This window comes from Passer domesticus, chromosome 5 (assembly GCF_036417665.1).
Source record: "Passer domesticus isolate bPasDom1 chromosome 5, bPasDom1.hap1, whole genome shotgun sequence".
Taxonomy (NCBI): Eukaryota; Metazoa; Chordata; class Aves; order Passeriformes; family Passeridae; genus Passer; species Passer domesticus.
Genome location: NC_087478.1, coordinates 4,225,297 through 4,250,208, shown reverse-complemented (window position 1 = coordinate 4,250,208; position 24,912 = coordinate 4,225,297). Strand labels below are relative to the sequence as shown.

At 38.0% G+C, this 24,912-nt stretch overlaps 1 protein-coding gene and 1 long non-coding RNA gene across 6 annotated transcripts in view; one reads left to right on the top strand and one right to left on the bottom strand.

Annotated features, from left to right (window-relative positions):
- CELF2 (CUGBP Elav-like family member 2) overlaps positions 1-24,912 on the bottom strand; it is a 545,552-nt gene that overhangs the window by 483,884 nt on the left and 36,756 nt on the right. The window lies entirely within an intron of this gene.
- Positions 1,601-6,542, top strand: LOC135301548 (uncharacterized). 3 transcript variants are annotated; one of them, XR_010363295.1, is made up of 6 exons: positions 1,601-1,870; positions 2,754-2,820; positions 3,176-3,272; positions 3,563-3,658; positions 3,756-3,866; positions 3,965-6,542. It is a non-coding gene; the product is annotated as an uncharacterized LOC135301548 (long non-coding RNA). The 3 variants fall into 3 exon arrangements; XR_010363296.1 differs by lacking the exon at positions 2,754-2,820; XR_010363297.1 differs by lacking the exons at positions 1,601-1,870; positions 2,754-2,820 and adding an exon at positions 2,855-3,025.

Here is a 24,912-nt window from a genome sequence, read left to right as displayed (position 1 = left end):
ATGATAAAATACTTGCTATTACATGCATTTCAGAGTGAAATTCCTGACCAGTTCTGCAGAATTATTTTGGATTATGCAATTTTTATGCCTTCCTTGAGTTTTATGGCAGGTCCCAGATGAAAGCCCTGGAAGTAATGCTTTCTATTGTTACATCTTTATTATAAGTAGCATTGATAACTCTACTTTAAGATTGAAAAAAACACACATAAAAACTGAGAGAGGGAAAAGATATGTGGGTTTGCATTAGAGACCATAGAACACCAATAAATTAATGATTTTATGTGTGATCTGTAGAACACTTTTCACTCACCAGTAATAAATGTTATAGATTTGTTTTCATATTTCTAAAAATTGATTTGCAAACATTTTATACAGAATTTCTTGGCCATTAAGAGGTATGAAATTCCACATCATCTGAAAAAGCCCAGGAAAAACTATTTTGACATTAGAGTCAATCAAGAAACCATACGACGAATTTATTTGAACACTTACAAATATAATATTTCCTTTCATTTGTTTTTATTGAAATAACCTTTTGTGACTATTAATAGCTTTTACATAACATCAGTTTCAGAAGCCTGACCTAACTCTAGACACAAAGTTAAATGTAAACTAATGAGCACTTAACTTTCCATTACATAAATGGACATTTATCAGATGACAAATTAAAACCAATAAGACACCAAGACAAATGTGCTGTCAACAGCATTAAGATGGGTCATTTTCACTACTCCCCTCAACTGTACATTAATAAGCATTCCCTATTGCAGTGTATTCAGGGCTTTGATATTGATTTTTACAGCAGTCCAACACAAGTCAAAGTTTATAGCATGGTGTTGAGTCCCACAAGAAATACTGTAACTGTGACTGTGCTTTTGAAGCCATGATATGTATAAAAGAGAGAGAAGTCAAATATGTATAAAAGATATTTAAGGAGAGCATACAAAAAAATTTATTTTGTACTTAGGCTCCTTTTTAGAAATGTGTTTCTAGATATTTCAGCATTGTGAATACACTAAATATTCAGGCAGCACAGAAATGAAAAGGTTAGTCTTGCGGTCTATTTAAAAAAATGAATAAAAGAAAGAGTTTAAGGCAGTTTGCTTTAGCTCACTTTACAGCTAATTGATTTAATGCACATAGTTTAACTGCAAACTTAGGAAGTTTTCATTTTTATTTGACAAAAGCCTTTAATTTCTTCAAGAAGCAAATTTCTAACAGGAGATGATCAGTTTAGTCATGCCTCTGAAGAACATTTTTTACAGAATGAGGATTCAGCTCCTACTGATGTTAACCCTTGCCTGAATCCTGGGAATAACATCTCAGCCTTAATGAGCAAATGCCACATATGATAAAAAGCCTCTGATGATGAGCTGAAAAATACAGGTTCTAATTGAGCAATGAGATCTAGCCGAGTGAAAGACATTTGTGGAGTGGATTGTGGATGCAGTTAATGATTCTTAGTGCTCACTACCTGTGTTCATCATGCCATGAAGAGGCAGAGTTCACTGGCTGTCAGAAGCAGAGGATGGAGAATGGAGAGATGTGGGATTTCTGCCACTGACTCGCTAAGTGAACATGTGAAATCACTTAACCCAGGATTAACAAGACACCTGTGTGAACAGCCATTGAAATCTGGTAAATTAGTGTCATAATTTAATGCAGAGAATTACATATGAATCTACATATCTAGGCTAGGAAAAGTGGAGAGAAGAAGGCTTAAATCTTACTATGTGATACTGAGGGATAGGGCCAATTTTAGCATGTGGATGAAATCCAGACACGCTGAATAGATGAGACCTTAAAACACACGAGGACTGGTGTGTCCATAACCAGCTTCTGTTGGCAACATGAAGAATTCCCTGTGAAGGTGGGCAGGTTGAATTGTTTTTCCTTAGGACTAGAAAACCCTAACTGGGGAAACAGCATAAATTCTAATTTCTGGGGTGGGGTGGGGGGGAAGCAATGCTTTTTAAATTTTAAATATTAGAAATATCTCAATTTGTAGCATCAGAAATTCAAATTGGGATTGATCTGACAAAAGGTGAGTGTTTGTCTGAGCTTGTGCTTTGGAGCTTTGAGAATCTAGGCTCCATGAGAGTCAGTGGAGATTAGGGGCAGGACTTGTCTAATGAAATGTAGCTGTCTAAAATAGGATGAGACACTTGGATGTATTGACTGTCTCTCTCTACTAAGGGAGTTTGGAGTTACTTGGTGAAATGCTGAAACCAATTTGTCTGTGTACATCCAGAAACTCCTGTGTGGCTGGATGAATTCCAGCTTGTGCAACACACATATAGTAAAAAAAAAAGCCCAATGTTTTACATTTCTTTTCTCTTATAGATACCCCTGAAAACACTTTCAGGAGCAGCTTGTACTTTTCAATTAGTATTTACTGTATTCAGTCTGTGATACTTCAGTGGGGTCCAATCACCAGTGGGTGGTCTGCCAAAAAAACAAGTTCGTTTTAGGCAGAGATGAAGACAGTCCAGATTCTACAAGGGCATTGTAGTTTTGCACATAAACCCAGTTAAGAGCATAAATACATCCTGGAATGAGTTGCTGGAGTTTGAAACTACTCCCAGCTTTGTGCAGCTATCTCTATGAAAATCTTCCCTGTAATTTCAGTTTCACAAAATCAAAAAAAGCCTTCTATCTATTTGAACTTTCATGGCAAAAGATTGGTTTAATCTTAAAAATAACTCTGTGGCCATTCATAGAAAATAATTCCATCACTTGCAATGCATTTTTAGGGACTCAAGGTCTGTGTTTGACATGTGTGGATAGTGGAGAAGTTTTGACCTTGTCTTTCTTAACCAGGTAATGTAGGAAATATTTCCTGCTATCACCTTAATTCTTGTCAAACTTTAGCCTCTCCCTGGAACTAATTAAGAAATTTTTGTGTAATTAGCCCTTGCTTGATGACATGTTTCCATAGGAGATGCTCAGGTGTCTGTTGTTGATGGTTAATGGTTGTTGATGGTTAAACAGCAGGTTTCTGGGTGCCTGTAGAGCAGTGGAAGCAGTGAGTACTGTTTTAGCACCAGGACTTTGTGTTTGTCATTGCAACTCACTTTTCACTTTAATGTTAGATAGTTCTTTCAGTAAAAAGATTTAAAATGAACTTAATTAGGCTGAAATATGTTTTTTTCTCTCTAAATTTTCTTATTTGTAGAAATGTAAGAACTTGCTGATTGATGCTTTCCCTGCTTGGTCACTCCAGAAAAAAAAAATGTGAGGATGCTGACAGACTGAAATGTTAATGCATTAAAGTGAGTACTTTTTTCTTTTACTTTAGTTTGGAAATTTACAGTTTGCCTAAGTGTTTGGTTTGGAAAAGGAGTCAAATGTTTCTTTAAGGAAAACCTCATGGTATGGAAGTCCTTGTTTCTATTTTACATTAAAGATTAATAAAGCTCTTTAACCCTTTAACTCTTCTTTAACTATTTGGTTACATCCTTTAAAGGAGGCTGCTGCTGTCCTGCCTATTGTGACTTACCAGAATGGTTTGATGTGCTGCTGAGTGTTTTTGGAAAGAACTTGTGATATATCTATTTTTCAGCCAAATCAAAAGCAGTGCTAGTGGCCTTGCTAGGGATGACACTCAACTCTGGGAAACATGAAAGACCTTTTTGAGGACCAAATATTTATCTTCCAGGTAGGCTAGACAGTACTAGGAATCAGGTGTTTCTGAAGCTTCCCCGAGGGAAGTTTTTTGGGTGTCGTGACTTTGCAGAGCATTTCCATTTCAATAGACACACTGCATCCACATTTGTGACCAGGAGAAACATAGAAATGTCTCTGGGGAAGGCTGTGATCTCATGAAGGGTTGTCTCAAAGAGGATTTCTGCATGCATGCAGAGAAGGTCAGAGGCTCTGCACATTCCCAGGAATGCCTGGCATGTCTCTCCTTGCCTGTGAGGAGGCCTGGGAAAACAAATATTTTTACTTTTTCCTTTGCCAGGATAAACAAACCATGGAGCTCATTGGAGGCCAAAAGAAATTGGGCAGATTTTTGCTTCAATTATGGCAGAGCACTAGTGAGAGCAAGGATTTCCTGTCATGAAGTAAGAAAACTCCCCAGGTCATAGATCCTGGGCTCTGTGCGAGCTGGCAATGCTTGAGATGTGCTGCACAAAGAGCTCAAAACCTCCACTTTTTGCTCTTTCAGTAGCTTTTCCCTGAACTGTTTGCAAATGTACACAAGCTTTTCTTTGAAGGACACTTCAGTTCCTCAGTTGGCTAAGACAGACTTGGGAATGAGTAAATGACCTTGCAGAAAGTTACAGCTTTCAGGATTTTCTGCTCCTCTCTTCTTTTAGCCCATTTTTGCCCTCAGTGAGATGTATCTGCCTTTTCCTAAGCTGTGTCACAGTCAAAAGGATCACCAGTACCAAAACCCCAATTTTCTAGGAACATCTCCATTACTGCAGAAATGTGGTGTTCCATTTAGATCTCACAGGCACGTCCTCGGGGGTTATTTTGAGAGGTGATGGTGGCAATACCTTGTCTTGTCTCCACAATGAGTCCACTCAGCACAGGATAGTTGACCCTTTCCACCTGGCCATAACTGAGCAGGATTTGAGGTTATGGACCAACCACTGCCCTGCTTTGGTTGTCTGGCTCAATGAGCTGCTCTGGATGGCTGTTTTAGATGAACGACTGATTTTGGTGATTTGAAGATCATCTCCATTCCATCACCAGACACGACTGATTCTACAAACCAGTTGAACAGACAGCACATCTTAATGAACCAGTAAATATCAGCATGAATCATCATGAATTCTCATTAGTCACAAACTGTTAATTAGCTGTGACCTCTGTGGCACATGTACAAATATCTCTTTTCCAGACCTCTCTCCTAACAGACACATAATCATAGGATCACATAATGGTTTGGTTAGAAAGCACCTTAAAGTTTATCCAGTTCCAACCCTCCTGACATGGACAGCAACACTTCCACTCTCTCAAAGCCCCATCCAACCTGGGCATCCAACCCATCCAAAGCCTCTTAAAGATTGTTCAAAGCCCCATCCAACCTGGCCTTGGACACTTCCAGGGATGGGGCAGCCACAGCTTCTCTGTACAGCTTGTTCTCTAGACTTCCAGTATCTCACCACTCTGAGAGTAAAGAATTTCTTCCTGATATCTAACCTAAATTTCTCCTCTTTTATTATAAACTCATTCCCCCTTGTCCTATCATTCTATGTCCTGCTGAGACTGATTTTCGATGGAGCGCCATTTGTGGGGTGCTCCACAAATCCCTCTCCAGGTTGTAAAAACCAGAGGGATAACTTGCCATAACCACATATTTATATGACTCTAAGCCTTCACCAGTTATCTGACTGTTTGTTCCTATTCTCCAAGAAAAGCTTTTTAAGGCAAGAGAGTCTGAAGGCAAGGCAGCAGAAGGAAACAAAATCCTCCATGGTTTGGGCTTAAATCTGTATCATTTCACAGATGATCTGAACCACCACCAAAATGACATCATCTAGTATCTTGTCTTACCAAGACCAGCCCTTGACAGCTCATGGCAACACAAAAACAACTTCAGAGAGAAATGGAAAATGGGAGGTGATTTCTTTTCTCCCATACTCATTAATTTGCAAACAGATCTCCATTAGACAATCCCAAAGCTTAAGATGTCCTCAGCTCTCCCAAATATTGCTTACATTTACTATTATTACTACTCTAGTTATTCTTGTTAGTTTAACACCATATCTAAACATCCCAAGTTGATTTTGAAGGGAGTGTGGATGGAAATGTGAGGGGTTTATTTATTTTTAATAAGGATAAGCTCAGGCATTAGAAACCTACTCTGTTTTCCCTGTTTTCGTATCAGTCCCCAAGCATGCTTCTACCACCATCTTACAAACTCAGACTGACACCGAGCTGATAAATTGACAGAAAGTATCAAATGTCAGCTAGGGCTCTGATTCCCTCTGGAGGCTCCTGGGAACAAAGTATGAACAGATTGTTCATGCCAGAATACCTCATTATTTTAAGCAAATTGACTTTCTTATTGACTACATTGAAAGGTTGTACACTACTTATAATTACCAGTTCTACTTAATTTTCTTTTGTAAAAAGGTCTGTACTCTCTACTTGACAGTATTATTTTGATTAACCTACTTTTTGCCCCAAGAGGCCATTTAATATTTAAAAAAGAATGGCTTGATTGTACAGATGTATAGCACATGCACACGATTATTGTTATAATCACCCATATCTAATCTGAATGGTGAAGTGCATTACACTACATTTTGCAATGAACTATGAGATTTTGTAGTGCTGGTGAGGTTAACAGCAGTATACACATAAAAAAAAAAAAAAAAAAAAAGTCCTGCAACTGCAGGAACACAAAGGGCAATCTACCAGAAAATACAATGGTGTGATGTGAAGCAAGAAGATTAGAAGATGTGTTTCACACCCCTTGATTTCAGTTTGTGACTATTTTATGATCACTATATTTGGCTGATGTTTTATTGCTAATAATAATATGATATATTAATTTTTACATTCTCCTTGCTACTGCTATCAAATCCAACTTTCTCCCACCTCTCGTTTCAAAATGACAGAGTAATATGAACTGAATACAGTTTGGCCTGGTTAGATATGGTCAAGGTAATTGCTGGAAACAGCTTCTTGGCTTTTTGAGATATGAGAGAGGCATTGAAAAGAACCTGCTGATGCAGAAACATCTACCTGGAATGAGGGCCAGTGAAATGTCACTTGCAATCCCATTAGAGTGATCCTGGTTGACTACCTCACACTGCCCTAAAGGAAGCATTTTCTCTCCAAACTAGTTCATTGAAAATTAGGGAAAAATTATGACTGGTTCAATAAAAATGAGGCTGTCAAGGGTCTAAAGCCAAACATTGTACTCTCTTGCATTCATAATTTTTTTTTCTTCTAGATTTTTCTTTCCTTGTATTCTCACAAAGCAGTGTGCCTCCCTGCTGGCATTAAAGTCCAGTTCTGATTCTATTTCAAATTGATATTTCAAGCCAAGTAATTCAAACCCAAACTTTAATATTTTCCACATATCAATTTTCTCTTGACACATTAACAAGTCTCTGTGAAATGCTGTTTTACTTTGACACATGGCTTCATAAAAGTGACCTCTTCCTATTCAGATATTGGCCCTTCCTATGTTTATCCTGTTGACATGAAAAAGTCTTGATATGATTAGAAGAATAAAATCAAAAGTGAAGACCAAATTAGAATGTATTTTCATCATTAAAAGGTAAAACTCTGCTTGCAGGATCTTTATTGCCGGTAATGAGGCAAGAAGTAAGAAGAGCCCTGCTTGGTTTTCAGATTGCAGTCTGTGTTGGCAAGAGGGGGAAGAGAAAATAAGACTCTTTTCACTCATGAGCGGAGAAAATTGGATCTGGAATCCATTGGGAAAAGATATATAGGAAGCTACAATGTCATTTTACTGTCACTTTTCAGACAACAGGCACTTTTGGGGAGCTCCAGTCAGAGTTTGAAGGAATGATCCAATAATCCACGTGCACTTCTAGGGTTGTTGTGCTAGGGAGTGAATGACTGCAATTAAAATGACCCTCAGATGCTTCAGAATAAGATTTCAGAGGTTTGTAGTGAGAAGACTTAAAAATGTTCGGCTGCTTTTCCTACTGCAGAATGATCAGCTACCTCTAGAGAAATGAAACAAGACAGGCACAGGGCCCTCATTGAGGAGACAGAGATCTGTAGCCATTGCACTGGGACAGACATTATTTTTCATATATTTTCAGACACTGGGAAAGTAATTATTTTTCTGTAACTGTTTTGTCACAAATTTCTAAAAGCAAAACTTGGGGAAATAATTGGCTCCCAGTAATTTTTCACGAAAATGACATAAAATGATAAGTATTGCACTTTCACACACTGTATGTGCTTGATTTAGCACAATCAGCAAATAGAAAATCTGTGGAGGTGTTGCAAATCTTCTGGTATTTAGTTGTAACACCAAAAACGTGCGGATTATATGGGCAAGTAGGGCAAGATTCAAACCAAGCTGTAGAAAACTAAATTGGGTTGTGGGTAAAACTTATATTCTGGGATGCTGTACTTTAATGACTAAATACCATTCTTTGTGGAAAGTTATTTTGCTGAGGTGATTTTTGAACAACTTGTATTTCTCCTTTTTGACCAGACCAGACCATACACAATTATTTGTGGGCTATCTGCTGCATAAATTCCAAGTAGACTAATGGGACAATTTCTCAGCTGCTTGAGTTGCCCAGGTTGGTAGGTCCAAGAAGAGTGTATTTAACTCTGACATAAGAGAATTCCTCATTAAAAAAAAAATTAAAAATGCTACATATAGATTTTTTTTTAACTTGTAGACTTGATTTTACAACTTCTAAAAATTTAGTGATCCTTTAATCAATACAGTTGAAAGAATCTGGGGAGAAATTCAGCTTACCTGAAAGTAGACAAAGACTAAGTTCCTTAAAAATAGGTTTCTAGTGCCACCTGATGCATCCTTGAGGATCTGAGTTGCACCAGGAGACTGGCACATATAAGACAAAATATATGATCCCTGGAGCTTTCTAGAAGAACGTCTGAAGGATATGCTGGCTGCCTGAGTCCTTCTCAAATAGCACCACAAAAGTGCCCTATTTGTGAGCACTGAGGCTGGATCCCACATCTCCAAGAAGCTGGAAGCTGAGGCACCCAGCTGCAGTCTCACTTATAGATTTTGACATTTAGAAGTCTTGATTTGAACTGAATTCTGCCTGCCTTCCCAGGGTTGTGAAGCTCTGCAATTCCAAATGAAACAAGATGCTTATTTGCATATTTTAAATACTGGGGGTTTTTTTGGGAAAAGGGAAGAGTTCAGTCACATCCATTTGGCTATGGCAGGTCTGCTAGGAGCCTGGAAGGTACCTGATGGGGATTGCAAACTTGGGAGCAGGTAGCAACATGCAGTGCATGGAAAAGTCTGTGCTGAAAATGTCCAAAATCCTACCTGTTACTCTGAGTTTTATAGTGTAACTACGAAATGTCACTTTACTAATGCTAAAATATATTCTGCAATTGCAGTTATGTTCTAAATATATATATATAAGTATATAAAGTAAGTATATAAAAGCAAGTGTTCCTTATTGAATGTACAAGAATTTATTGTCATCTAGGGTGCCATACCACTTAGATCTTGTAGATATCTCTGTGCTGAACTATATATGAATATACAGGGGTGTGCCTGTACCTAAAAACACAGAGGTGCATGTGTAGTAGGTTTAACTGTACACAAGAATTATTATGACTTATGAAAAACTAACCTAAAAAGAAGCATCTCTGCAGAGGCATAATGGGGCAGTAATAAATCAGCTCAGTGCAGCTCACTGTGCTTGTATGCTGCTTTTTCAGGGAGGCACCTCTGCTCTTTGCGCTTAAAATGTTAACGGGGGAGCGAGGCTTTTACTACATCTGTGCTCCAAAATGTGTGCAGGGAGAGGCAGTTACATAACTCAGCAGCTCCAGGAAGGTCTGTGCATTCAGGCTCTGACAGAACTATCTGTGCTCTCCGACCCTTGTGCCTGTGTTATGCCCACACCCACTAGTTTCAGAGAGGTGGAGCCAACATGTCAGAAAACAGAAAGGAAGAAATATCAAGTCTGAAAAAAAAAAAAAAAGCCTGTTGAAAAGACTTATTAACCTACTTGTGCAAGAAAGATTGGGGGAAACTTTTTGTGAGGGCATGTAGTGATAGGACAAGGGGGAATGGCTTTAAACAGAAAGAGAGAAGGTTTAGGTTAGATATCATGAAGAAATACTTTACTGTGAGGGTGGTGGGGCTCTGGAACAGATTGGCCGGAGAAGCTGTGGATGCCCCATCCCTGGAAATGTTCAAGGCCAGGCTGGTTTGGGCTTTGAGCAGCCTGAGATAGTAGAAGGTATCCCTGCCCATGTCAGGGGGTTGGAATTCAATGGTCTTTAAGGTTTCATCCAACCCAAACCATTCTTTGATTCTATGAGTCCATAGTTCATACGGAATTTACACGGAATCTCTTTCATGAATGTCCAGCTCTATGTAAATGCACTGTACATGCAGAAAATGGAATTCTGTTTTGTCTGACATTACTGATGATAGAAACAGGCACGCTGCTGGCTTTTGGTGTGTCAAATCCTTGCTGTCCTCCTCAAGCCACTTGTGTGTCACCAAGTTACCCATGCTGGCTTGTCATAGCAGCTCAGCCTGCATAGAAAGACATGGCCTCAGCGGAAGAAAATTAAGGTCATTTCCATCACTGAGCATTGAGAGTGGTAGCAGGAACAACAGCAGACCGTATACCTTCGTTCCTGGGATGTTGTTCTGCCCACAGGGATGTGGGCTATTTAACTTACTTTCCAAAATGGCCAATAGACAGTAACAACTTCTGACTGACTCATAGCTCTTCAGGTCCAAGTATCAATTTATCGGGTTGTCTGGTTGCTCATGCATTCATAAAGATGGCATATGATAAGTGACTTAAAAATACCTTAAATATAAAGGTATTTTTACTTTTTTTAAATTTTTTTTTTCCTTCCAATGGCATCTGTGTCTTTTCAGAGACAGTAAATCTGGGGGCATCCCAGGATTTGGAAATGTCACAATTCCCTTTGCATTGAAAGCATTTCACAGTATACAAAAAGCCTACTATGCCATAATGGCATTTTATTATGTGTACAAAAATTGTATTGAGGACTGCCTTTGTACACCTATTTTTGTTATGTCCTACATTGTGACCTTGCTTTCTGAGCAGCTCAGGAGATGGACTGGGACAGTTGAATAAAATATAGTCCATGAAAAGGAAATATATGGTGGAAAAATTCTCTTCAGGAACTGTGTAAATGGGAGTTCTGTGAGATGGTCAGAGAAAATTAGGCTCAGAAACAGTATATTTCTGGCAGGAAACAATGCACTTCCACACTCTAACAAACTTTTCTAACTTAGGTTTTGTTGTCTCCTTCTTTTGAGCTCAGTAATTGAGGCATCTGATTTTCACTTTGAAAGCAAAAATTCCTAGATTCAAATTTCAGATGAGCTGGCTCCATCGCAGCTGTCTTGGAGGCATTTAAATACCACATAGAAAAGTGCACTTTAAAATCCAAATGCTCCCTCTGAGTGTTTGCAGGAGGTGCTTATGACCCTCATGATCTCCAGAGAAAAGTTCCACCAGAACCACACAGTATCTGACCAGGGCTCCTCCTGTCCTACACACTAAATATCTGTAATTAAGAGTTAATCATATTCTCTGCCCCAGCCATTCCCTGCCTCTGCTTCAGTTCTTGGGCTGAGAAATATCCAGTATGGATTCTGAACTTGTTGTTTCACTCCTCCTTCTTTTTGTCATTTTATGCGATTCATCTGCTGGCTCAATCGCAGATAAACTAGCACAAATCAATGAAAAAGATTTCAATCTTAATTGCCACTAATTCGTAATGGACTAATTAACTGAACATACTGTATCCTGCAAAGCTTCTGTCCTTTGTTCTGCAGTTTTACTGTGCCATGTTTAATTGATTCGGGTAGCAGCCTATAATGGACTGCAAGAGCTCTCTTCATAAAATAATAAAATAGAAAGAAATTGTAAAGAAGACTGACTGAATTGCATGTGAAAAAAGGCACGTTTCCAGCAGCTGGATGGAAATGTATCTTGTAAATTTTACCTTGGCTCGTAAAGCAAACACCTTTTACAACAATCTGCTCAGCCACCCCCTCCTCCACAAAGCCAGCAGATAAGATTTATTGGGGAGATGTAAGAAAGAGAGAAGGATACATTTAAATTGCTCTGAACTAAACTGTATTCCTAATAGCAGTGGTATAAAGGCAGACAATTGCCTGAAAGATGTCCCAGCATCATCAAAGGTATATGATGTTGCTGCTTGAGCACATGCCTGCTCCTGTTACAGAAAAACCTGAGGAATTATTCATTCTTCTGAACATTGCACAAGTAGAAGGATAAATGATATTTTATTAGGGCACTGTGATTTATTAGACCCTTCAGACTCTTTCACTGCTTTTTTTAGAGATTTTAGACAGCTCACTAAACTCTGCCTATAACTGGGTAAAGTTAGTTGTCACTCAAAACTGCTTTTTCTTTTGCCATTTGGTTAATACTTCACCCTTTGTAGCTGAGGTTTCACAAGATCTTGAAGATATTTTTCTTTTTTTTTTCCACCTGTTTACATAAAATGCTGTGCTCCAAGCTCCTTATTCATTTCTATGTGTCACATTTCTTTTTACACAACTGCAGAACTGTAATTTAATTTGTGTAATTAAAAAAAAAAAATTTTTTTAGAACACCGTTCACTTCAGATATCTGAGATATGGTGCAAAAGCAGTACTGGTAGAGCTGAAGTATTGAATTATTCTGGTGAGACATGGACTGGAGGTGCCCATGATGGGGTAAGAAACTCTTATACAGGTTTTTCAGCTGGAGAAAATGTACCATGGAAAGACACAAATGAATCAGACAGAAAAAAAAAAAAAAAAGATAATGAGCTATTAGAGCTGTTGAAAGGGAAATCCAATTGACTGTCATCTTTATACAAATTGTGAGAGTCAGGCTTGAAGTTACAGTGAAGAGATCTGAGAGAGCAGAGATAATACTGCTAAAGTGCAGGGTTTTTTGGTGCTTTTCAGCAGAGCCTTGTCCCATGTGTTAAATTACAGCCCTGTCCTACTTTCCCATTGAACAGCACCACGGAGATGCATTTTAATTTACTTGTTCCTTTGTGGCGTGTAGCATCCACTTTGTACAGAGATGCAAATAAATATAAAAAGTGCAGGGAAATAGTGAATCTGAATCTTTGTGCCTTGTTTTGAGCTGAGACCCTCTCCTTTCAAGCTCTGCTCCCTTTCTCTGCATGCCTTCTACCTTGTCATATTCAGATCATGCCTCGTTTAGCTGAATTACTCAGGTCACCTTAGATTAATTATGCAATTTGGCACTGATGCTGCTGATCTACCCCTATCTGTGTGCTGTGTCAAAGAAGTCATAATATAAGCAGGATTTAAGAAGATATCTGCTACCAAACAAGAACACAGACTAGGAAATCTGGTATTTGCTATCACCTTGTTTCTTATGATGAATTAGTGGATGTACTGAAATAATAATCCTGTGCATGTGCAATTTTGCTCTACATTTTCCAAACCCCATCCCTTCAATTCAAACTCCCATTCTCATTAATTTTCAGTGTGTGGTGCTGAGATTCAACTGAAAAGAGATCCCAAATATTTGCCTAGAAACCTCTGCTGTCATAAAAAATCTTTGAATAAGAGAAATCAATGTTATTTAAAATATTATCTTCTTTTGTAGGCATTGCAAGTTAACCTGTCCCCAGAAATCCTAATCCAGCAACACATTTAAGCATCTACTTGCTTTAATCAGCTGCAGCAGTGAATAGGATCCTTGAAATGCTTAAATTTCAGCATATACTTAAGTTTCATGCTCAGTTAAATTCCTGGTGTATTATATCAATGCTAAAGAGTGTCACAGCTTAGAAAATCACAATCACATTAAAGCTGGATTCTTTCCTTTGCTTGCCTTTTTATTGTATGTTTAATATGTAACATTAATATTTATAAGCATATGGAAGGCATATTTACAAGCACTTCCCTGTAAATAAGATGCTTGGAATTATTATAGCGTTTCTTGGTTTTATTTTTCTTCATCATTTTATGGTGTCTGTTTCTGTATTCAAAATTTTTTTTCCTGAACTTTTCCACTTTAGGTTTACCATTCCTTAAATACACTGAAAGAAGCAGCATCATTATTTCTTTTCTTGTTTGAGCGTTTCTCTATCTTTGTTTCCATTGACTTATTTCACTTTTTTCTTTAGTCTTTTCAATTCCGTGTTTTCTACACCTTTGGCTTTTATTCAGGCTTTATTTTACTTTTTCATACTTTCAAATTTTTTTTCTAGTTCTGTTGCTTTGCCTGGATTCTCATGTGCATCAATAGTGGCAAATAATTAGCAAACAATGTGGCATTTTATTTGGCAGAGACCAACAGTAGAGAGTCCATTCCTTCAACATTTCTGACAGGGGGGGCTTAGGAAGTGGAATGAAAAGAACAGTGTACCCAAAAGATATTTTTCAATGTCAGACTTCCGTAAATATCTGCATATCTAAAGGAGTAAGCATTTTAATTTCAAAGCGGAGTCTTTTCCCAAAAAGAAATAGAAATTACCTACTGGTACATTTAATTTCTGGGGAATGCTTTGGAAGCATTAGAAACCTGCTTCCATTGGTTTTACCCTTTGCTGCTTGGAGATGAAACTAGGAATGTTAAAAGTCTTAAGAGTATCAACGATCCAAAAAGAGCCTAAAAAACCCCAGTGTGGTGAAGTTTATTTCTCATTTAAACCTCTAACGCCTGAAGGCTATTTTATTAGGCTCTGAGGGAACAAGAACCATTTTAAGGTTGTTTTATAGATGTTTTTGATGCTTATTCAGTCATCTTAAAACCAAGAGGAGGAAGGGGATTTTTACTACGCTTCACACTAGTAGTGATTGGAAATATTTTGAACAAAGTTAAAAAAAAAAGAAATTAGATATATCAGTCCAGATGCAGCCCCCTGTGAGACTCCTGTGGTGCTGGCTTAGCTGTGAGGCAGGATAGCACTTAAAGCCAGACACTGTGGAGATGTGAGGCCTCACTCCTGGGTGAGTCTTCCTGGGTGATTTGCCCTAAAACCAGGGACTTTATGAAATCTCTGCTGCAGTCCTGTAAATCCCATATCCTTGTAGAAACGCATGCAGCCAGGCTGCCAATTTCAATGCCTCTTGAGAGCTTCTACTCTGCAGAAAATTCTGGCATAAAACATTTTCAGACAGATTCAGTCTTTTCTTTTTCCAAAAGAACAAGGATTTACCCACAAATTGGAAGTGTTGACTTTTGTCTAAATTGTTCTTAACACCACCCATTTGGAATAATATTAAAAAATAATAGGAGCAGCAGATTGTTCTCGTGCTATTATTAAGTATAAGATGATAATTATGTATATTCCCAGGATAAAAAAAGCAAACCTCCTATGTTCCAGTCCTGACCCTCCCTTTAATATGTCACATTACCCAGATTAAATTGTATAACCTCTCTGTCCCTTAGATTAGCCTTCTGCAAGAATATGGAACACCATGCTTTGAAATATTTTTCATTATTTAATTATGAAAGTATGATTCTGATGCTTAAAATTTGTCCTTTTTTTTTTTGTTTGTTTTAACAAGAAAATGTGAGTAAGGTGGGGGAGGGATTTTTTTAAATTGGCATGTCAAGTCTTTCAGCGGAATTCTAACCTGAAATGCTGGCTCTCTAAAGGGATCACTAGCTGCTGCAGCAAGCCTAATTAAAGCAAATATTGAATCAGACAAGTTTTACATGGATGTATAGTATATTGGTTTTTGGTTATTCAATGAGAAGTTTGACTAACCTTGTTTTCACTGACCTGTAAAAAAAAAGAAAAATTATTCCCTTTAGGCTTACTATAGTGAAATCTTATAATTCCTCATTTCTACACACAAATACCCTCCTCTTCCCTGAGAAATCCTTGTAATTCGTGTAGACAAAGGTGCCTTTCAAAGTTTGCATTGAAAAAAGAAATACAAGAAATAAGAAAAAAATCCCTCTTACTTGAAAAATATCTTGGGTTCTGTTTATGATCCTGCATATGCCCAGCACAGCTATAAATGTTTTGACCACAAATTCTATGTAAACTGTGTCTTGAGTTAAATTCTTGTGATAATACCTGGGGCTTACTCTGCCTGGCAGCTGAGGATAATCAAAGCCTTGCTTTGGATAGAATCAGAGAAACAATCTATATTTTGTCACTGATGCTTCAGTGCAAATAAGCAAGTAGGACATGGAGGCAATGGTATCTTTTCATTTTAGAGGGTCTGCTTTAGAGCTGCCTGACACATCGTTTAACATCCATTCCAGAATGCAGCACCCTCTGCTTAACACTGAACGCTCATTTCTGCCTGAATCTATCTGAATTCTTCCTTCAGGCAGAGACCAACCTGTATCCCATGGTACTGGGCAAATGGAGAGTGCACGTGTCTCTCCTGAATGGACTTTTTCCTTCAGAGCCTTATGCACCACCAAACAAAATAATCCGTGTCAGAGGTACAAGGCAATCATTTTATCTAAAGCCACCCACTCCTCTTTTGTTTTCTTGAGAACATTGTGTGCTTTTTATTTTACATCCTCCTCTTCAGATCTGCAGATGTGAAACTTTAAATGCAGGGTATTAAAAAAAAAAAAAAAACAACATGAAAATTACAGAGCTTTGCAGTCAAGCACTATGTGTCTGCAATTCTACAAGAGAAGAGCAGAGATAATTTTACATTTTACTTACAGACATCCATGTGATAAAAAGAAAAATAATAACCTTTTCCACAAAAAAAGTCAAAGATTGCTATCTGCGTTTAATACCAAATACTAGAAAATGAAAAGTGCATTAGTTCCTATGAAATAGATAAGCCCTTAAAATGAAGCTCTAAAGGGACATTTCTATGAATAGAGCAAACTGTAAACAGAATATCAGAAAATGCTTCTGAGCTGCAAAGGTAGACACAAGAAATGATACAATGTGAACTCTAAACTTGTCAGAAATGGGTACTGTATTGGAAAACCAGCCAGAGGAACAATCCATAAGAAAATCCTCTAAAACCTAAGAAGAGTCCCCTCCGTGTCTAATTCTACAGTTATCTGATAAAAAACCTGGTACATTGCACCCTGCAGTCACACCTTGCTCTTTTTGGGTTTAATAATAGATTGCAGTTAAAAGTGCGCCTGCAAAACTCACTTTTTCTTCAATGGGCCAGAAATTCTCCCTCTGATACAAAAGTATTCCTGGTATAGGATATATTTGGCCTTGTATCTAACATACTCAGAAATAAAAATTAGTAGCTTTCCTTTCTGTAAATGTCAGGTTTATTATAAGCTTAATATATTATTATTATTAATTGGTTTCCAATAGCACTCAGAAATCCCAGCAGAGACTGAAACACAGAGATATTCTTTGTCCCAGAGATCTGAAAGGATAGTGATAAAAAGGGAAACAAAGAATGAGATTTGTCTAAGACTGAAATCGGTGAATGGTCTTGGCTGGGTCCTTAGGTGTCCTGATCCCCATGGATTTTCTGCAAACCACCACTTTTTTGTAGAAGTTTTATGGCACCAAACTGTGAAGCACAGACACTGGAGTGAGGCTTGGAGTTCTGAAGAATAAATGTATTCAGAGTTCAGGGAAGATAAGAGTTACATTTATATGCATTCAAAGGCAGATGGACCAGAAGCACATTTATTTAAACTCCCACATTAATTTAGATTGACATAAAAATATGGAATATACAACACCTCAGGAATAATTGACATCTTTACCTGTATGTTTAGCATGAAGAATGACTGATTGTGTAGATTTTCCATGGAAAATAAACTGATTTACTCTCAAAATGGGCCAGTGCTGCACTGGGTGATGAGGCACAGATTTCCCAGAGAAGTTGTGGATGCCCCATGCCTGGAATTGTTCAAGGCCAGGTTAGGTGGGGCTCTGAAACCATTTGTGCCTGGAGTGCTGCTGATTTTAAGAAGGTGATGAGCTCTCTGGTGGGTATAAAAGGAGCCTATGGTGACTTTGCTGTAGTCAGCCACTTCACAGAAACTGGAATGAAATTCCACTGAAAATGAAATACCACATTTTGTACATGGGGCTGAGTCAAGCTAGAGAACCTTTGGAAGAATAAGGAAATGTGGCTTATGACAAATGAATGAAAGAAATTAATAACCTTTTGTGGGAGCAGTAGTGGTCTTCAGATACCAAAATTACTGCTGCAGGGTGAAGGTGAGGATTCTATTCCTCAGGTCAGTGCTGGAAAGGATTAGAAATTAGTTTCAATCAAAGCAAAGACATTTGGGGATAAAAAACCTAAACAAACCCTCTTTTCAGTTGTGGGTAGGGAAACATTGAGCAGACTGTCTGGGACACTGTGATGACTCCATCTCTGCAAATCTATGAGAAGACCTTAAATAAGCATCTGTCAGGACTAATACATCTGCTGTTGATGCCTCTCAGGGCAGGGGATAGATGAGAGAGCCTCTGAGATCCCTCCCAACCATATGAGGCTATGACACAGAAATGAATAATTCACTTTTTATATTTGCAGAGATGTGAAAATAAATAATAACTGAAAGTCTAATCTTAGCAAAACTCAGAAGACTAGGGAAAACACATATAAATCATTGGTACTAAAATAATTTACACTGCATTGCAAAGGTGCTCAGCACCTAGACAGTTAGGCAGCTTTTCATAATACCTCAACTGCAATTCAAATGTCAAGTGAAAACAGACTTGCCAAGTCTACCAACCAACAATTCTGAGACTTTCTAGGTGAATTGCCATATGAATTTTGAAAAATAGAGCAAGTAAGGAGGAGAAATAGTACCTCCTATCTTGTAAAGTGTCAGATCTTTGACTGTACATGATCCATCATTGTGACAAAGACAACATTCGATTAATTTACAGTCAATTTTATTGCTGAACCTACTTACTGCATAGTCTGTGGTACAATTTAGCATAGCCAGGCACTCAAACTTAGGGAAGAAATGGATATTTGAAGTATCTCTCCCCCAGAATAGCCCACGATAGTTACCACCATCAGTACTGTTTACTCTGGGAGCATGCATTGAACAAAACAAGGGCTGCCTACAGCAGATTAAAAACAGATTAAAAACATTTGTTTTAAAAAGGTTAAACTGCATATGAATAATTTATTCAAAATGCTCTATGTAATTAGCAATACAGGAATTATTTGGTAATAACTAAACCATTACTGTGCACTTTCTGCATGAGCATAACAGCCTCTACTGCCTGTCTGTGAAAGTGGTATAAGAACTCAGCAGCAGTTTCTCAGATAACTGCTTTTGCACAAGCACTTTTGGTGCTGCTGAAGCTATTTTGGCTCAATTAACAGCACCAGGTGCCCTATAAAAGAATATTATTTTTAATTGGTTTTAATGCTTCTTTCACTGATTGGTAGGAGTTCAAACCCTGTCCTGAAGGGTTGGAGCTACAATTCTTGTGCCTAAAGCTTTACATTTACCATTCTTGGAGTGATGCCTAAATAATGCATCTCTTTTTCTGGCATATCCACATTTATCTCAGGTTCTAAAATGCTTTTAGTCATAATTTAAAAGCTTCTTTCTGTGATGGACATCACCCTTAGGTTTATAAGGCTTTTATTGTGGCACCCCATTAGAGCTATTGTTTGTTCTTTTATTCACCTTCGTTCAGTGCATATGTGGGTGAAAGGGCTGACACAGACATTTGGTTTGTTTTGAGTGCTCCCATCTGTGATTCACAGGGTGTACAGAAGATCAGGGAGGTGAGGGAAGAGTAAGGACAAAGAATAGTCTGAAATCTTGGACAGAAATTTCTCAAGAAATAGCAAATGGCAAAAGCTAAACTAAGATACAAGACAAATTCTTCCTTAAACATTTTCAAATAAGACTTCTGATTTCAGAAGCACAGACTGTTTTTGGTTCCTCAAATGTCACTGGATGATGAAGGCAGAAATTTCCAGAGTTTCTTCCATCTCCAGTTTAGGCTTTATCAAACTTGACTGAACCTGTTTGTCTCAACACCATTGCCATCCTTTATTATTTGGGTGCATATGGTGGGGTCTCAGGAAAAGTTTCCAGGATTCTAAATTTGAGGACATACATCAATGCGTACCTCTGGATGTTTTACTTCAAAGGAAGCTTGTCTGGTGTAGACTGTGGTTTGGAGATGTCAGAACAATGTCCAAGAAGGCATTTAAAGCTCTCTGCTTTTTGGTGTAGTGGTCTAAACCCTAACATTCATCTGCCAAAGGGAGAAATCTGATTTAAGGGAGTGTGTGGGTGAAAGGGGAAGGCAGGAAGGGAATGCTGCAACAGGCAGCATATAAAGAAATGAGAGGTGCAGGGCAAACCCCAGCCAGCTGAACACTGGACTTATGGCTGGACACAAGCATAGGACAGAGAAGATACAGACAACAGGGTTTTACTGTCTAACTGTGGTAAATCTGCCCTGATGGCAAAGGCCAGGTTCTTAACAGCTTCTGTGATTTTGATGTAGTGTAGCATAGAGGATTAGGCATTGGTATGAGATGAAGAAAAACACTCCTTCTGGATCAGTCCAAATGGTGACCAAAACTTGACTTTTCACTTAAGAATCACAACATGGCCTGGATTAGAAAGGATGTTAAGCATTGTCTAGTTCCCCCTGACAAGGACACCTTTCACTATCCCAGGTTGCTCCAAACCCCATCCAACCAGGCCTTAAACATCTCCAGGCATGGGGCAGCCACAACTTATCTGGGCAACCTGTGCCAGGGCCTCACCTCCCTCACAGGGAAGGATTTTGTCTTAATATCCAATCTAAATCTACTCTCTTTCAGTTTGAATCTATTCCCCCTTGTCCTGTCACTCCATGCACTTGTAAAAAGTCTTTCTCCACCTCCATCTTTGCCTTCAGGTCACAGTTAAGTCTCTTTCCCAGTTTCAACAATCTTTCCAGCCCTTTAACACAGATGTGATGACAGCAACACAAGGATCAGTTCTCTGCTAAGGTGTCATAAACTAAAAGTGTCCATATAGACACTTGTGAGCAGCTATGAACTGTACTTTACTCTTCCATTGTCTGTAAACTGAACAGTTTTGGTCCTTGTTGTTTGCTTGTTTTTAACTCTTCCTGAAACTTATTTAATGAAAACTTTATGTATACATGTCTGTGAAGGTTTAGGATCAGTTAGACTGTGCATTTTGTCAAAAAAATTCTAAGCAAACTTATTTATGACCTTCTTTGCTATCACCCATTACTCACTGCTGAGAAAGCCTGAAGAACACTTTGCAGATATCTGAGTTTTGCTGTTTGTATACTAAGCTGAAACCATGCACCAAATTTTCAAAAGTAATGAGTATACAAGTCCTGCTGATTCCAGATGGTGGAAGAACTTTGTTGATCTATGAAGTGAAGCATATAATAAACCACAGAACATCCCAAAAGGAGGCATTGATAAACATTACTGAAATTACCTTTGTTTTTCTCCTTTCTAAAATTCATACCCATGCTGCTCTCTTGAAGGGACATGTATTGATGAGCCTAAATTTGTAAAGAACTGCAGACAACTATAATAAAGGAGGACCAGGGAAGACACTTCCCTTGGAAATGTGCACTGTTGCTCTGCATTGTATCTCACTGTCAGCTTTACATTTCAGAACTGAGCATGACACCTCAAGCATGCCCGCTAAACCAAATTTGAGTAAAAATTCATATTACAGTGGTTCTGCTAGCAGGAAACCTCTATTAAGGATGTCCAATTTTGCTCCAATGTATATCCCCCATGCTTTAGTGTGTTGCAGCCTGTGTTATTTCCCTCTGTGTGTCTGTAGGCCTGCTAAGATTTATAATGTTTAAATATTCCATTGACACTGCATTGGAAAAAAAAACCCAACTCTGCAAGCATGTTGAATGTACATGAAAATTTCTCCTATAAGAAATCTGAGGAATCTTCTTTTTTGCAATATATTCTACATAAAGCAGATCCTGATGCTGCTTTGCATGTTTCATGGGGTTTTTGATAGCATCTAATTTGCCTGTACTATCTACAGCCTCAATAATAAAATGCTCTTCAATTACAAATGAAAAAATAACAGAGAACTAAGTTATATGTTTGAGATAGTGATGAATTCTATAAATTCAGTCCCTTTGGTACTTTCAGGGAGATACATTGAAGAAAAAAAAAAAAACTTTAAAAAATAAATGTCATGTTCACAGACTACTTGTCATCACCTCTTCAGATCATCTTACCTTTTTGGCTTGTGAGGTAAATTTAATTTATTATGTGGAAAGCAGACTTTTGGACAGAACTTAGGCCTTATTTCCTCCCTGTGGCCACTGCTGTCTGGGGTCTTGAGCATTTTTTCTGTCTTAGGGAATTCTGTCATGTGGTGAGGGAGTGAAAAGCACATTCATAGCCCTTTGCAAAATTCAGTTCTTTTCATTGGTTGCATCTGCCTTAGAGATAGATTTTAGGGCCATGTCATAAATGTAATGGTGTACGTGTATGTATCTCCCTTAAAATGCCTCATTATATGTCTCACCTCAGCACACCTCAGCTGGAATCACTTTCTGAATTCTGTGCTAAAAAGAGTTTTTTTCCATAGTTACATGAATAAAAATTATAAAGGTAGATTTTGGAGAATTACCACATGTAGTCTATGGCTAAAATATTAGGTATTAATATTAAAAAAAAATCAATCCTTCCTGCTAAGTATTCAGTATAAGAAAAATGAAAACTTATCTAACACATGTAATATCTGAGTGATGTTAGAAGTCTCTCTGAGAAGCTGATCAGAAATACTAAGTGAAACTAATTTCTTGCACTCTAATTAACTTGATTCTCCAACAGGATGTCCTTGTACAATGGAAGGGAAGTAGCCATTCCATTGTCCTACATCTAAGAAACTTATGTTTCTCAGCTTTTGTCACATTATATAGTTATTAATGCACATTGTATACATTTTTGTTTAAGAAGCAGCAGGTTTTTCCAGTATAAAATTAACAAAATAATCTATAGTTCAAGACTCCTAGCAAGATTTCAACATCTAAGATCCAGCTTTTTACTCAGAGCACAAAACTTCAAACCTGAGTGATAATGGATTAGCTTCTAACAAGCATCCATTAATTACTCTGTTCTCAATATTAAAGCAGTCACAGTGACAAACCCCCCGGACTACAATGCTTCATCATGCAAGAGCATCTCACTCTTTGCTTACAATTTCCCCTCATACCATTCATTTCCCCACTGTTCCACCAGAAACTCTGTTTTGGTAACAGCTTGTTGAGAGAACTCCGTGTTTTCCAGTATGTACTTGAAGAAGATTAATGAGTCTTACTAACATGCCAAGTCAATCTGTTCCCTGCTGTCAATCACCTCCCATAGAACAAGGATGTCTGTTTCACTGGCTATATTTTCATGCAGATACCCTGCAAAAGTTTAATTAAAACACTAACCACAACCAATCATGAAATACACTCCAGAACACAATTTAAGAAATAATTGGATGTGTATTAGATAAGCCTTTTTATGAAGAAGTTTTCCTCTAAAGAGTAAGTGAAGACAAAGGGAAGAATAGACAATATGAACAGTTTGACAGTGATTCTTATGATTTAATTTTGATTTCTGCTGTTGGAAGGTTCAGCCTGCTTTAAAAAAGTGGTATCTACTTGCAACATCCTGCTTGACTATTGTCCAAGAATAAATAATTTACATTGAAAAAGAAATACAATATTGCTCTTAGCTTGGCAGCTGGAAGAGGGGGGTGGAGGAGAAGAAATTTTGTAAATAGGGAAAGCAGATGATTTGTTTTGCAAGACTGACTTTTCATGGCAGCAGGCAATAAGGTATCAGTCTATATACTACTACATCAGTTTTTCAAGAAAGAAATTAAGAAGCAGTGTGGGAATTTCTCATTCTCTTGTATTCTGTGGAGTTCCGGTGTGTGCTATTACTGGTGCAAGTCAAAAGCTGTAGAGTGGTATAGTGCTCCCTACCCTACATTACATAAAATCTGAAAAAGTGTAGCCTTCAAGTCTGAAAGAGCTAAATTTGCCATATTCCAGGTTAATTATAAGTGATGCAGAGCACGGATGAATTAACCAGCACAACCAGAGCTGACACAGTGGAGGGAATTGTCCTTTGAGAAGGCAGTTATGGGAGCCAGGGGAACCCCTAGGGGAAGTCAGTAACGTTTGGGGAAAAAAAGTGAAGGAGTGGAGCAGAAGCAATGAGAACAAAAAAGATGGAAGTTCATTTGTGGAAGACTGAGGACCACTTAAAGAGGACAAACCCCTGAAAGTCTAAAACCCCTTTTTGCTTTCATTACTCAAGTTTTGCAGTGATTAAGTGCTATCCTCATAACATGAAATTAAAAAAAAAAAAAAGTAGAGGTGTAAAATATGTAGAGATACATGTGTATATTTCTAGAACAGACTGCTAACAACAGTAATTTCTCTTGTCCACTGAAGTAGATCACTTTCTAATCTGTTTTCTAGTTAGCAAAGAGGTTCAAATGGTATGAAAATTCAGAAGGGCCCTGAAAAACATAAAGAGTTAAGGAACTGCACATACTTTTAATGCTGAAACACATTTATTTTTTTCGTAAACAGTAAATGTTGGTGAATGGTCTAATATGAGACTATTAAGAACAAGGAATGGTTATAATTGTGGATGTATTACACCATTGAGGGAAGAAAGCAGCAGTCACATAGCTTGTTGCAGAGAAATATATATTTTCCTCACACATCACAGTCATTGGAAGAGGAGATTATTCCCATCTTTTGTAGTGGTTGGAGGTACAGCCCAAAATATTGGAAAATGTTTCAGTGGACAAAATTCCTGCAGGGTCATGGAGCTTTGTCCCTTGCCACTATGGCTGCAGGTAGTATCTCTGGGACTGTCCAGAATAATAAATTTCTTTTCTGTTTTTTTTTGTCCTGCATCTGTAGGCCAAGAACTTCTGATAGATCCAGGCTGTTGCCAGCTGACTTTATTAGGTTGATTCCCAAAGTCCTTTTGGATGCAGTTTCTTATTTCAGTCCTCTAGTTGTCTTGAAGTTTCTCTGCTAGATAATCTGCTTTTGGTCCACTAGAGCAAGATGAATTTGTTTGGAATTTGAATGATGAAAGTGTCCTGTATCGATGTCTCTCCTTTCTATATATCTGTAGAAAAAGAAAAAAAACCAAAAAACAACCATGCAATTCATTTGCATGATTAGTAGGGCAGAAGATAATACACCACATCAATATGCAAAGAGGGACTACTGAGGTTTTAAGTAGTTAATGGTCCCAAGCAAGTTGGGTGAGGACAT